This window comes from Callithrix jacchus, chromosome 11 (genome assembly GCF_049354715.1).
Source record: "Callithrix jacchus isolate 240 chromosome 11, calJac240_pri, whole genome shotgun sequence".
Lineage (NCBI taxonomy): Eukaryota > Metazoa > Chordata > Mammalia > Primates > Cebidae > Callithrix > Callithrix jacchus.
In genome coordinates, this window is record NC_133512.1 from 48084078 (window position 1) to 48096866 (window position 12789).

At 37.2% G+C, this 12789-nt stretch overlaps 1 long non-coding RNA gene across 1 annotated transcript in view; it reads left to right on the top strand.

Annotated features, from left to right (window-relative positions):
- The window catches only part of LOC118143675 (uncharacterized), a 138360-nt gene that overhangs the window by 108861 nt on the left and 16710 nt on the right, over positions 1 to 12789 (top strand). Inside the window, exon 4 of the long non-coding RNA XR_004727984.3 lies at positions 9628 to 9750. This is a non-coding gene — a long non-coding RNA (uncharacterized LOC118143675). The remainder of the gene's footprint in view (positions 1 to 9627; positions 9751 to 12789) is intronic.

Sequence of the window (12789 nt, forward strand, 5' to 3'; positions counted from 1 at the left end):
ATTCTACTTTCCAGGAAACCTTCCATTTTTTAATGCTACTTTATTCTGAAAAAAATTAATTTCACATTTCTTTCATGTGGTTGTGCTCTCTTGACAGCATGAGCATTTCTATCCATTTATATGTTGCTTTGAGAACTTTTCACATTTTTCATTTTTATTTCTTTCTAGTATATGTGCTATGGTTAACCAATTGTTTTGTTCCTTTCTACAGGTAGGAACCATGTCTCTGATTTGTTTTGTCTCCCTCCTGTTGTCTAGACAGTGTCCAGCACCACAAAGTTGATGATTGAATGATAAGCAGGAATATTCAATCTCAAGAAAAATGACAAGGAGGCTTTTGTTGGCATGATCTCATAATGAGTTCATATGTTGTCCAGATGGTCTGAGTATTACAGATTCCCTTTCAAAAGGAGGCATTGACTTCTCTTTCAGCATTTGAACTATATAAAGAAACAAGAGAGCAGGGAGAATGTGGAGAGAGGAGAGAATGAGGAAAGTGTTCCTAATCCATCTCTTTCTATGTTTAAACCAATTTTTGCAATGCCATGGGTACACAACTCTGAAGCCCTTATTTCTCTTTTTATTCTGATACAATAAGGTATGTAAAGAAATGGCCGCCTTATTTTTTTCTTTATTCTAAAAAAAAAGGATACATGTGCAGAATATTCAAGTTTGTTACATAGGTATACATGTGCCATGGTGGTTTGCTGCACTTATTGACCCATCCTTAAAGTTCCCTACCTTCCACCCAACTCCCCAACAGGCCTTGGTATGTGTTGTTCCCCATGTGTCCTCAATGTCCAATTCCCACTTATGAGTGAGAACATGTGGTGTTTGGTTTTCTGTTCCTAAGTTAGTTTGCTGAGGATGATGGCTTCCAGCTCCATCCATGTCCCTGCAAAGGACATGATCTCATTCCTTTTTATGGCTGCATAGTATTCCATAGCGTATATGTACTTCATTTTCTTTATTCAGTCTGTCGTTGATAAGCATTTGGGTTGTTTCCATGTCTTTGCTATTGTAAATATTGCTGCAATCAACACACATGTGCATATGCCTTTACAGTAGAATTATTTATAATACTTTGGGTCTATATAGATAATGGGATTACTGGGTTGAATGGTATTTCTGGTTCTAGATCCTTGAGAAATAGCCATAATGTCTTCCACGATGGTTGAACTAATTTACATTCCCACCAACAGTGCAAAAGTGTTCCTATTTCTCTATATCCTCTCTAGTATCTGTTGTTTTCTGACTTTTTAATAATTGCCATTCTGACTGGCATGAGATGGTTATCTCATTGTGGTTTTGATTTGAATTTCTCAGATGATCACTGATGTTTGGCTTTTTTCACATTTGTTGGCCATGTAAATGTCTTCTTTTGAGAAATTTCTGTTCATGTTCTTTGCCCAATATTGATGTTTTTTTTTTCTGGTAAATATGTTTAAGTTCCTTGCAAATTCTGAATATTACACCTTTGTCAGATGGGTAGATTGCAAAAATTTTCTCCCATTCTGTAGGTTGCCTGTTCACTCTGATGACAGTTTGTTTTGCTGTCTAGAAGCTCTTTAGTTTAATTAGATTCCATTTGTCAATTTTGGCTTTTGTCACAATTGCTTTTGGCCTTTTTGTCATGAAGCCTTTTCCCATGCTTATGTTCTGAATGGTATTGCCTAGGTTTTCTTCCAGGGTTTTTATGGTTTTGTGTTTTACATTTAAATCTTTCATCCATCTTGAGTTAATTTTTGTATAAGGTTTAAGGAATGGGTCCAGTTTCAGTTTTCTGCATACGACTAGCCAGTTTTCCCAGCACCATTTACTAAATGGGTAATCCTTTCCCCATTGCTTGTTTTTGTCAGGTTTGTCAAAGATCAGATGTTTATAGCTGTGTGGCAGTATTCCCAAGGCCTCTGTTCTGTTCGATTGGTTTACATTATTGGTTTTGGTACCAGTACCATGCTGTTTCAGTTACTGTAGCCTTATAGTATAGTTTTAAGTCAGGTAGCGTCATGCCTCCAATTTTGCTCTTTTTGCTTAGGATTGTCTTGGCTATATGGTGTCTTATTTGATTCCATATGAAATTTAGAATAGTTTTTTCCAATCTATGAAGAATGTCAATGGTAGTTTGATGGGAATAGCATTGAATCTATAAATTACTTTGGGCAGTATGACTATTTTCACAATATTGATTCTTCAAATCCATGAGGATGGAATGTTTTTCCATTTGCTTGTGTCTTCTCTTATTTCCTTGAGCAGTGGTTTGTAGTTTTCCTTGAAGAGGTCCTTCACATCCCTTGTTAGCTCTATTCCTAGGTATTTTATTCTCTTTTTATTGATTGTGAATGGGAGTTCATTCATGATTTGACTTTCAGCTTGCTTTTTATTAGTATAAAGGAATGCTTGTGACTTTTGCACATTGATTTCATATCCTGAGACTTTGCTGAAGTTGCTTGTTAGAGAAGTTTTGGGCTGAGATGATGAGGTTTTCTAAATATAAAATCATGTCATCTGCAAACAGACAACTTGACTTTCTCTTTTGCTATTTGAATATCCTTTGTTTCTTTCTATTGCCTGATTACCCTGGACAAACTTCCAATACTATGTTGAATAGGAGTGATAAGAGAGGGCATTCTTGTCTTGTGCTGGTTTTCAATGAGAATGCTTCCAGCTTTTGCTCATTTAATATGTTATTGGCTATGGGTTTGTCATAAATAGCTCTTATTATTTTGAGATATGGTCCATCAGTACCTAGTTTTTGGAGAGGTTTTAACATGAAGGAATATTGAATTTTATCAAAGGCCTTTTCTGCATCTATTGAGATAATCATACGGTTTTTGTCATTGGTTGTGTTCATGTGATGGATTACATTTATTGATTTGCATATGTTGAAACAGCCTTGCATCCCTGGGAGAAAGCCAACTTGATTGTGGTGGATAAACTTTTTGATGTGTTGCTGGATACGGTTTGTCAGTATTTTATTGAGGATTTTCTCATTGGTGTTCATCAGAGATATTATTTGATTCGCTCCTTTGCATGTCCTGAAATTTTCTTTTTTGTCATGCCTTTTCCCAGTTTTGGTATAAAGATGATGCTGACTTCATAAAATGAGTTAGGGAGGAATCCCGTCTTTTCAATTGTTTGGAATATTTCAGAAGGAATGGTACCAGGTCCTCTTTGTATTTCTGGTAGAATTCAGCTGTGAATCCATCTGGTCCTGGGCTTTTTTGGTTGGTAGGCTATAAATTACTATCTCAATTTCAGAACATTTTATTGATCTTTTGGTCTTTTCAAGGATTCAACTTCTTCTTGGTTTAGTATTGGTAGGGTGTATGTATCCAGAAATTTATCCATTTCTTTTAGCGATTCTAGTGTATTTGCATACAGGTGATTACTATATTTTATGGTGGTAGTTTGTATTTTTGTAGGGTCAGTAGTGATATTACTTTTATCATTTTTTATTGTGTCTATTTGATTCTTCTCTCTCCATCATTAGCCTAGCTAGTGGTCTATTTTGTTATTATTATTTTTTAAACACCTCCTGGAGTCATTGATTTTTTTGGAGGGTTTTTTGTGTGTCTCTATCCACTTCAATTCTTTTCTCGTCTTAGTTATTTCTTGTCTTCTGCTAGCTTTTGGATTACTTGGCTCTTGCTTCTCTAGCTCTTTTAATTGTGATGTTAGGGTGTTGATTTGAGATCTTTTTAGCTTTTAATGTGAGCATGTAGTGCTATAATTTTCCCTCTTAACACTTATTTAGCTATGTCTCAGAGATTCTGATATGTAGTCTCTTTGTTCCCTCTGGTTTCAAAGAACTTCCTGATTTCTGCCTTAATTTCATTATTTAGCCAGGAGTCTTTCAGGAGCAGGTTGTTGAATTTCCATGAAATTGTGTGGTTTTGAGTGAGTTTCTTAATCTTAAATTCTAATTTGATTGTACTGTGGTCTGAAAGACAGTTATGATTTCAGTTCTTTTGCATTGCTGAAGAGTGTTTTACTTCCAATTATGTGGTCAGTTTTAGGATAAGTGCCAGGTGGCCCTAAGAAGAAGAAATACTTGGTTGATTTGGGATAGAGAGTTCTGCAGACAACTACTAGGTCCACTTAATGAAGAGCTGACTTCAAATCCTGAATATCCTTGGTAATTTTCTGTCTTGATCTATCTAATACTGACAATGGGGTATTGATCTATCACTATTACTGCGTGGGAGTCTAAGTCTCTTTGTAGGTCTCTAAGAACTTGTTTTATGAATCTGGGTCCTCCTGTATTGGGTGCATATATATTCAGAATAGTTCTTCTTGTGGAATTGTTCACTTTATCATTATGAAACAACCTTTTTGTCATTTTTGATCTTTGTTGGTTTAAACTCTGTTTTGTCAGAGACTATGATTGCAACCCCTGCTTTCTTTTGCTTTCCATTTTCTCAGTAAATTTTTCTTCATCCCTTACTTTGGCCTGTGTGTGTCTTTAGATGTAAGATGGGTCATTTGAATGCAGCACACTGATGGGTCTTGATTCTTTATCCAATTTGCCAGTCTGTGTCTTCTATTTGGGGAATTGAGCTCATTTACATTTAAGGTTAGTATTGTTATTTGTGAATTTGATTCTGTCATCATGATGCTATTTGGTTGTTTTGCACACTAGATGATATGGGTTCTTCATAGTGTCATTGGTCTTTATATTTTGGTGTGTTTTTGCAGTGGCAGGTATTGGTTTTTCCTTTCCATATTCAGTGCTTCTTTTAGGAGCTCTTTCAGGGAAGGCCTGGTGGTAATGAAATACCTTCACATTTGCTTGTTTGTAAAGGATTTTACTTCTCCTTTGCTTATGAAGATTAGTTTGGCTGGATACGAGATTCTGGGTTTAAAATTATTTTCTTTAAGAATGTTGAATATTGGCCCCCATTTTCTTGTGGCTTGTAGAGTTTCTGCTGAGAGGTCAACTGTTAGTCTGATGGGCTTCCCTTTGTAGGTGACCTGGCCTTTCTCTTCAGGTGCTCTTAACAGTTTTTCCTTCATTTTGACCTTGGAGACTCTGATGATTATATGTCTTGGGACTGATCTTCTTGTAGAGTATCTTAATGATGTTCTCTGTATTTCCTGAATTTGCATGTGGCCTGCCTTGCTAGGTTGGGGAAGTTCTCCTGGATAATATCCTCAAGTGTGTTTTCCAGCTTGTTTCTATTCTCTCTGTCTCCTTCTGGTACTCCAATCAATCATAAGTTTGGTCTTTTTATGATGTCCTTTACTTCTTGGAGGCTTTGTTTATCCTTTTTCATTCTTTTTTCCCTTTTCTTGTCTACATATCTTATTTCAGCAAGGTCATCTTCAAACTCTGTTATCCTTTCTTCCACTTGGTCATTTCAGCTGTTGATACTTGTGTATGCTTCACAAAGTTCTCGTGCAGTGTATTTCAGTGCCATCAAGTAATTTATGTTCTTCTCTAAACTGGTTATTCTAGTTATCTCTTCCTCTAACCCTTTATCAAGGTTCTTAGTTTCTTTGCATGGTGTTAGAACATGTTCCTTTAGCTCATCATAGTTTTTTAATTACCCATCTTGTGAAGTCTACTTCTGTCAATTCATCCATCTGATCTTCTGCCCAGTTCTGGACACCTGATGGAGAGATGTTGCAATCATGTTTAGGAGAAGAAACACTCTGGCCTTTTGGGGTTTTTAGCATTTTTTCATTGATTCTTTCTCATCTTTGTGAGTTTGTCTAGTTTCAGTCTTTGAGGATGCTGAAACGGATGGGGTTTTTGTGGGCCCCCCTTTTTTTTCTTATTGTTGATGCTGTTGTTGTTACTTTGTGCTTGCTTGCTTTCCTTTCCATAGTCAGGTTTCTCTTTTGTAGGGGTGTTGCAGTTTACTGAGGGTTCACTTCAGGCCTGTTCATCTGATGTGCTCCCATGCCTGAAGATGTCACTCAAGGAGGCTGAAGAGCAGCCAAGATGGGTTCCTGCTCCTTCTTCTGGGGCCTCTGACCTTGAGGGCCACCAACCTGATGCCAGGAGGATTGTTTTTGTATAGGTTATCTGACTACTCCTGTTGGAGGGTCTTACCCAGTTGGTTGGCATGAGGAACAAGGCCCATTTAACTAAGCACTTTGTCTGCTGGTGTAGATGATGTGTTTCACTGGGGGGAAACTCAATCTTCTGGGCTGCCCGGATTTCTTATAACTACCAGGAGGAGAGCCTAAGTCTGCTGGTCCACAGTGACTGCAGCCACTCTTCCTGCTAGGGGCTGAGGCCCAGGGAGATCTGAGTTCTGTCTGTGAGCCTGGCTGTAGTTACTGGAAATCTTCCAGGGAAGCCCCACCCACTGAGGGAGGATAGGTAAGGGTTGGACCTGAAGAGACACTCTGGTCACAGACTGCCATAGCCGGTGTATTCACAGTCAGTGTATTGGGCTGTGGGAACAAGTCTTGGGACCAAGCTGTCTAATCTCCCTTGCTCCAGTAGGGGAAAAGCATACCCTGGAGCTTTAGAAATGGATGCTGCCCTTGTCTGCCCAGGGAGCTTAGCGTGTTAGGTAGCTGTGGGTCTCAGTGCTGGCTGCTGCCCGTCCCCCGAGGAGCTCAAATGGCTTAGACAGCAGGCAGCCACAACCCTGCTGGTTCTCCACTTTCCTTGGGAGTTTGATAGGCTTAAGCAGAGTCCAGCTAAGAGGATATAAGAACCCATGAATTCTGGGGTTGGGATGCTAGGCCCCAGTGGTGTGGGTTCACAAGTGGCATCAACCAATCTATGGGTTGCACAGTTCCATGGGAAAAGCAATTTCCCCAAATGGGTAGTGCACTTGCTCACCACCTCCCTTGGCTGCGGGAAGGGAGTTCCCCTTCCCCATGTGGCTCTCGTGTGGGCTGCGGCATCACACTGCTTTTCCTTCTTTCTGTGGGTCATGCCAGCCTTTTAGTCAGTTTTGATAAGAGAACCTGGATATCTTTGTTGCCACTGAAGGATTCACATGCTTATTATGTTATTTTTTTTTCAATGGGAGCCTCCAAATGTGGTTGCTTCTAGTTGGCCATCTTTTCTCTGCCGTCATCTTTATTTTAATCTAGGCCCCATCACTTACTAATGATAGCATTGTACAGATTACTTAAAATTTCCATGCCTCTGATTCCCCATATAAAATGGCAAATGAAAATAGCACCTACTGTATAGTGATGTCATGAGTAATCAATGAGTATATGTAAAACTCTTAGAGCATTTCTTGGTAATACAATATAGTAAGTGACTAGTAATCATTAATATCATTATCAAGCATTGGTAAAGGAGTAGGATATAAGTGCTGATTAAGATGACAACCATAGCTTATCCTAACTGGTGGGGAAAATAGGTATTTTGTGGGATAAGAGTAAAATAATCACTGAACAAATTTCTGACTTTCATTCCTGCCTTGTCAATGAGAAGCATAGTTTAATCTTAAAACTATCAATTTCTGGTCATCTTTTAACATATAAACAATAATAATATTGAAAATTATTTTTTTAGGCCATACATGGTGGCTCATGCCTGTAATCCTAGGGCTTTGGTGGGTGGAAGAAGGAGGATCACTTGAGGCCAGGAGTTGAAGGCTGCAGTGAGCTATGATACAGCATGGCTGAGAGAGTGAGACCCTGTCTCTAAAACAGAAATAAAAGGAAGTGATTTTTTTTAACAGAACATTTCCTAAAGGAAGCACTTGACAATTATTCTGCTGCATCACTGATTCACTTTTCTTCCCATCAACTATTATCATTGATTATGTAGAGGTTGCTATCAGATTAAGGCCTTATCTCCAGCTTACTATGTAATTGAGAGAAATAAAGTTTGTACCTGGGGAGAATGAAGACTTTAAGAAGGCACAGTATTGTTACTGGACAACACCAAAGAGAGAAGCTGTGCTGAGTTGTTTGCTTGAGATGCAACACTGCTCAGCACAGAGAGTTGTTCTGCTGTGGTACAAAAATCAATCTATACTCCAAAAATACTCCAGATTAATGGAGACTATGTTAAGCATACTGGACTGGATTGGACTGCAGTATTTATTGATTTATTCAAGTTTCTTAGAGATAGATAGTGTGTAAGAGATAGTGTATACAAATATAAGAAAATTCATAAAAATATTAAGAGAATAGTATCACCCTTTACATTTTTATCTTATGTATGAATTTGCAAGAAGTTACTAGATAGGTATTAATGTCATATATTAGAATATCATGGTAGCTTTAAAATGAACCTCACAGATTCTTGGGAAAAATCTAAAATATCAGATGATAACTGAAGTAATAAGAAAATTGAAAGGGGAATGGTAAAACAAACAAAAAGCCCAACAAGTAATGTCATTGAGGTAAACATTATCCAGGCAGTATTATGGGGACTCAACCTGGACCGAACTTCAGCTCAATCGTTAATGTGGCCCAACTGGCCCAGTTAATTCTCATTTGTAACTGAAAGCCAATCTTTAATTCAAGACTCATGAAGATAATAAAAGGATTAGTTCAAGATAATAACCGTTTATTATGGAATAAGAATGGTATAGCTTATGTGATTAACTTGAATACCTATACATTTGCAGTTTTGAACTGAGTATAGGATGTCTTTGGGTACATTCTAACATTTCTTTGCTAATTCCTTTTTGTAAAGCAATTCTTATATTGAGAGTAAAATATACATACAGAAGTTATCTTCTTTACTATTTTCAAGTGCACAGTTTAGTGGTAATGAATATATTTATATTCTTTCTTTCGGCCCATCATTTCTCCTCCTCCCTCTCCTTCTTGGCTTCTGGTAACCACCAATCTACCCTCTATCTTCATGACATCTACTTTTTTTAGCTCCCACATATGAGTGAGAATGCATGATGCTTTTCTCTATGTGCTTGACTTATTTCACTTAATAGCCTCCAGTTCCATCCATGTTGTTGCAAATGACAAAATTTCATTCTTTTTATGGTCAAATAGTATTCCATTGTGTATATGTACTACATTTTCTCTATCCGTTCATCTATCGATGGGCACTTAGGTTGATTTCATATTTTGGCTATTATTAATACTTCTGCAATAAACAAGGGGTGTAGATGTCTCTGATACATTAATTTACTTTCTCTTGAATATATCTGCAATAATGGAATTGCTGAATCATGTGATAGTTATATTTTTAGTTTTTTGAAGAACCTCCGTATGGTTCTCCATAATGTTGTTTTCATTTTGTTACTTTACTTGGCAAATAAAAATTATATATATTCATCTAGTACAATATGTTATTTTATGCTAATTCTGAATTTTTTTCTTTTTTCTAATATAAACACTAAAGCTATGCATTTTCTTCAAATAATCACTGTTTATCCCACAAGATTTATATGCAGAATTTTAATTAATGAACAATACTATTGTTAAAATTTCACAAATTTGTTTTCTCCATGACTTACTTAGTTTTATTTTCTAAAGATAAGGGTACTTGAAAGTTATCTGCCATTTCAAACTTTATGGCTCTGAGATCAGAGAATGCTATCTGTGTAATTCTCACTTTTTGAAATTCATTAAGAGTTGCTGTTACCTACTGAGATTTAAAAACTATTTTAATATCCCATTATTAAGGGAGTCAGAATTTAGATATGGGTCATCTGTGTGATTCTTTTGTTCCAGTGACATCAGTGAATGGGCTGGTCTGGATGGCTTCACTCATATTTCTGGTGCTTTGACAAGGATGATTAGAAGACTGGACTTAGTTGGGGCTGAATCCTTCTTCTTCAACTTGGTGGACTGATGGTGGGTAGACTTTTCATCTTGAGGCTTGGGAATCTAAAAGCAAATAAGGCAGAACTGGTATGCTATTTTATAAGTTAGCCTTGAACGTCACATACTGTTGTTTCCATTGTATTCCACTGGTCAAAGCAGTTACAATCACTCCCAAATTAAAGGGGATGTGACACAGAATTCACATATCCATGGGATATATGTCAAGTTTTTCGTAGGTGTTATATTAAAGTGTATTTCTTCTCCACCCCACCCCAGGATCTAGTTGATATTCAGTGTTGGGGCCTGATTATATGAACTCCAAATGAAGAAAAATCTTCCATTTTTTTCAGAAATAAGAACTCTATGAAAAAACAACATTAAATTTTTCCTTGTGTACAACAGCTTGCAAATTGACCCTTTTTATGCCCATTTATTTCAAAAAAGTTACATCTACTGCCTTCTGCTATTTATGACAGCGCTTGGAAACTGAGAATCCATTTCCTGAGACCATGAGTCTGAGAGACTGGCTTCCCTAGAAAAATATATCAACCAGTCCTTCAGAGAATATCTGAAAAGTCAGCTAGGAGCTTCCTGAACTAGTTAAGCATTCTCCTGCTCATAAATGTCCAATATTAATAGAGATTAATCAAGGACAGCAGACCCTGAGAAAAGACTGTTTCCAGGTGTGCAGATGGTATGCTGCCAAAGGCAATCAAGGGAATTAATTATGAGAATGATGAGCAGACTTAGACGGGATCTGAGATTGTGTGCACTGATGGACACATTGTTGTTAAATACAAATGAGGAAGAAATAGGCTTCTTCTCTGGAATACAGTAAGGGCTTCTGAAAATGGGAACTAAGAAATTTCCATGCCATAGCAATTGGTTAAGAACCAATAGTATTTGTAGTGAACTTTTACCCTTTCAGCTCCAACAATGTTATTTGCAGCCCCAATATGAAAGATACATTTTTAGATACACTGATTATTATACAACCTGGATTTGATGGGAAAACTATATGCAGTAAGTTACTCAATTAACCTAGACGCAGGCAAATGGCCAATTTCCAGGTGTGCTGAAAATGTAATATAAAAGATTGCTTTTTGGCAAGTCATTACATTAAAGCAAAAGCATTAGCAATAAAAATCTTTACAGTGAAAAATGTAGTAAGCTCTAGCTGATAGAAGACTTACTTCAAGAATTAATTTATACGATTAAGTGCTAGTGCAAAAATGTTTTAGCTGTCCCTTGAAAAATTTTTTCTTTGTTTGTCAAATACTTATTGAATGTTTATGTGTGAGGCCCTGTTATAGGATTCAGGAATATAACTTTGTGTAGATCAGACAAAATTTTCTCTTTCAGAGGTACATTGTAATGAGAAGAGACATAGTAAACAAATAAACACATGATGTATTAGGTGGTAATAAGTACTGTGGAGGACAATGAAGGCGAATAATAAAAGGAGGATTGTTTGGAAGAATGTGAGCCTGTGTGTGTGAAGCTTTAGATACACTTGTCTCCTAAAGGTTTTCTAATGTGACATTGGAGTAGACCTAATTCTGAAAGAAGAAAGGAAAAGAGATTTCATGATATGTGAAATGTTCCAGGCTAAGGAATTAGCAAGTACATATTCCCTAAAATAGAAACACATTCAATGCATTCAGGCAACATCTGGAGAACAGAGTAAGGGGGTGAGCTGTATTCTCTGTCAGATAGGGGGCCATTCATTCCATGGTAGTCATGTGCTTTTCACAGGAATTCTAAGCAATTGCAGTCTGATAGCAATAACACTCTTTAAAGATTAAACATATATTTTATGTAAGTTGTGATTATTTTCTGATAATTGATTCATCAATATTCACCTACCACATAGCATATAGCACTATACTAAGAGTTTTAAGATTTTGTCTCTGTTCATAAAGAACTCACAGTATAATTCCAAAGATAACATTTTTTATTTGCTCCTTATTTCTTCAAACCAGCATCCCTTTTCTTTTCTAAATGATTCCCTTGGAATCATTTAGAATGATTGTGTGTGTGTGTGTGTGTGTGTGTGTGTGTTTTAATGCCTGAAGGCTTTCCTTCTTTATTTTCATACACCTCTTGATGCTCCTCCAATTCTCCATGGTTTGCAAAGGCTTGAGGATCTGCCTTAGTTTTATCAGAATAGGAAAGTCCCCAGTGGGTTTTATCAAGTACAACCTCCCCTGGTTTCCTCTCCTTCCATCCTTCCAACACACAGTTAATATTAGTGAAGCAGAAGGGGTTGAAAACAAACCTCTCAAACACCGAACTCGGAAGGAAGTGGTGTTTTATTCAGCTGGGAGCTGTGGGGGCATAGATGCCTAACAACTGAGCTCCCCAACAAATAAAATCCTTGCCCTTTTAAAGGGTTACAACTCTAGAAATTATATGCGAAAGGGCTGTGAGCTTACAACTCTAGAAATTACATGTGAAAGGGCCTTGATCCATGCAGTAGATGTGGGGTACATGACTTTGGTAGGGGTCTGATCGTGTGTAAGTAAAAACAATGCCTTTTGAAAAGACTCCTCCATGCCGTATCCGTGATCTATAGATGGGATTGTGGTTAGCAGTAGGGGTCTTATCCTTAACCTGGCCATCAGCGCCAACCGGTCCCTCTTCTGGCTGACTTCTTACTTCTCCTTTTGAGATGCAATGCAGAAAAGGATGAAGGGAAAATGGCCTTAGAAGCTGAAGAGGATTAAGGGCCTCCTTCCTCACTAGGGACTGGGGAACAGGACTTCATTTTTCTAGCTACTCATTTTTCTTCTTTCAGATTTTTCTTCTGCCTCAGATCTAATCAAACTCAAGAAGTCAATTTTCAGTTATCATAATCTTTCATCCAGTCTTTCTCCAGTCCTTTATTTATGTACTAAACTTTGTATCCATCTTCCTTTAGATTTGTATTTGACACCCCAAATCAAAATTTTGAAACACAAGTCCTGTTCTTTTTCTAAAAATGTGGCTTTTAGGATTAAAAATCCTTGACTTTCTAAATTTTTATTTTTCCATAACTTAAAAAGTCTCCATAGAAACTCAAAAGCTAAC